Here is a 2,148-nt window from a genome sequence, read left to right on the forward strand (position 1 = left end):
TTAGCCGGGCCTAGGAGGCCCAGAGTGGCCTCCGGGAACACAAAGGACGCTCTTGCGACTTCCCCGGGACTCCGGCTCAGCTGCGGGAGCCGGGACGCGTCTCTGACCCACTCAGGCCTCTTGTCTCAAAGTTGGGACAGGGTACTGGGAACCGGTCGCCTCCAGCCTTCGTGAGCGAAGGCGGAGCGATCCGGGGACGGGGCGGAGCCATAGGGGGACAGGGCGGGCGGGATGATCGTGGGCGGGGCTGGCCGGCGCCGAGTTCTGGACTCAGCGGCGCGGTTCGGAGTTTGCATTTTCTCCCGCTCCGCGCAGCCGGCGCGCTCCAGCCAGGTAAGGGAACCGTGGGCAGACAGGGGCACCCCGGGGACTGCGGGACTTCAGGCGCGGAAGGGTCCGGACAGGAATGTGCGCGGTGAGAGGTGGCTTCCACCTGCTTAGAGACTGACCAGAGACTGACCCTCGTGGAACGAGGAAGGATTTTTCTCCCTTCTGCGCTGCGATGAGCGCGGCGCGCTACGCCAGTGAGGGACCGCGGCCCCTCCTCCGGTCCGGGAAGAAGGGACAGGTGCGCGTCCCGGCGTGGCGGTGCGGTTCGGGCGGCCGCCGCTTCTCTCTCTGCCTCCCGGGCTCCGGAGCTGGCCTCTCGGAGGCGCATCCGCCACTTTTCCCCTTGGGTCTCGGGGCCAAGGCCGCTCCTCGGCAAGTTCAGCATTGAGTTCACTTTCCAGCTGCGCGGGAGGGTAGGTAGATTCCTCCTGTCTACTTGGGCAACAGCGCTGGCTTGATTGAAAGTTGGCAGAATCCACGCAGACATTCCACAGTTGCACGTGTCTGAGTGCCTCACTCCACCAACCTCACTTTTTTTTTTTTTTTTTTAAATTGGGAAATTGTACTTGAATCTTGGAAACGGATTCGGTGAATTCATGTATCAGAACAACTAGGGCTTTGACTCAGGAGTGTGCACTTTTTCTCGGACCCTAAATTAAGTTTGGAAATAGTTTCATCTACTGCATTTGGTTGGAAACTGGCATGTTCGATTAGAAGAGTTGATCTCAATGTTAACTTGGAACAACAGGAAGGCTGGTGGCTAAGTGGGTTTGAAGGTTCCAAACTAGCTATGTTTTGAGCATATAACCTATATTTTTCCAGCGAGTGCCCATTTTTCCTCTTAGGAAATGCTGAGAATTTACTCTTTTCCAGAATATTTTTCCTTAAAGATCTGGGGAGGAAAAAACAACCCCTTAAACCAGTGGGTTGCCCAAATAAGTTTAGGATTTAACAGATTAATTTGTGACACTAGTAGCCTCCTTAGTCGGCAAGAATCACATGTAGTATGGAATGTTATGATTTATATGGAGAAAAGAAAAGTGTGTAATTTTCTCATGTATTTGAAGGTATTTTTTAGTTTAGTTACATTTTCAGTGTCTAGGAAAGATCTATACATTTCATATGCTCCAGTTAATCTGACCAATATTAACTACTCTTGCCAACTCATGATGCTTACTGCAGTATGCTAACGATCTTGACTCTTACAAGGATATGTACATTTCGATTTGTGGAATTGTATAGCGCAAGTGTTGTAAACACATGCAAATCAGTGTTGTGCTCTAGTTGGCAATACCTTTGTCCCAGATATGTCCTTGAACTAAAATTTTCACATCTTGTCAAATAGGAAAAAGTATAGAATACTAATGTATATTCTGTATCAAGATCAAGATAGTCATTATGTTTTCTCAGCAGCTAGTTCTACTCACGGGTAGGGGTTATGCTTTATCACAGCATGGTAAAACTCAGAGAGCAGTGACTTTAGCTCCCTGAAGTTGGCCTGTGACAATGAGGGCTTGTGAGCAGTATCTGGTCACTTTTACGCTTGGGGAAGAATCGTTGGTCTCCCCGCCTTCCTCTGGGCATCCAGAGTGCTGGGAGTCTGGGCCTGGGCCTCCAAACACACCTCTGCCTACAGGTTCCTCCAGGTTGACCCAGTTGGTGCCTCCCCTCCACACCCCAGCTCTTCCAGTTTCTTGGCTTTCACCCCACTCCACCCCTCCCAGGATTCTCACCCCTAGGGAGAGTCACCTTATTGTTCAGGGCAGGGGGACTTGGTTCACACAGTTGAACAGGCGTTTTCACCCTCAGCCTGGAGCT

At 51.3% G+C, this 2,148-nt stretch overlaps 1 protein-coding gene across 4 annotated transcripts in view; it reads left to right on the top strand.

Annotated features, from left to right (window-relative positions):
• The first annotated feature begins 236 nt into the window (after positions 1 to 236).
• The window catches only part of TEC (tec protein tyrosine kinase), a 137,836-nt gene continuing 135,924 nt past the window's right edge, over positions 237 to 2,148 (top strand). For 3 of the 4 annotated variants that reach the window (XM_011362667.2, XM_023532125.1, XM_023532124.1), the window contains exon 1: positions 237 to 333. The gene's annotated coding sequence lies outside the window, so the exon portion shown is untranslated. The remainder of the gene's footprint in view (positions 334 to 2,148) is intronic. The other variant, XM_023532123.1, reaches the window with a different exon arrangement.

Source organism: Pteropus vampyrus, unplaced genomic scaffold, assembly GCF_000151845.1.
Source record: "Pteropus vampyrus isolate Shadow unplaced genomic scaffold, Pvam_2.0 Scaffold77, whole genome shotgun sequence".
Taxonomy (NCBI): Eukaryota; Metazoa; Chordata; class Mammalia; order Chiroptera; family Pteropodidae; genus Pteropus; species Pteropus vampyrus.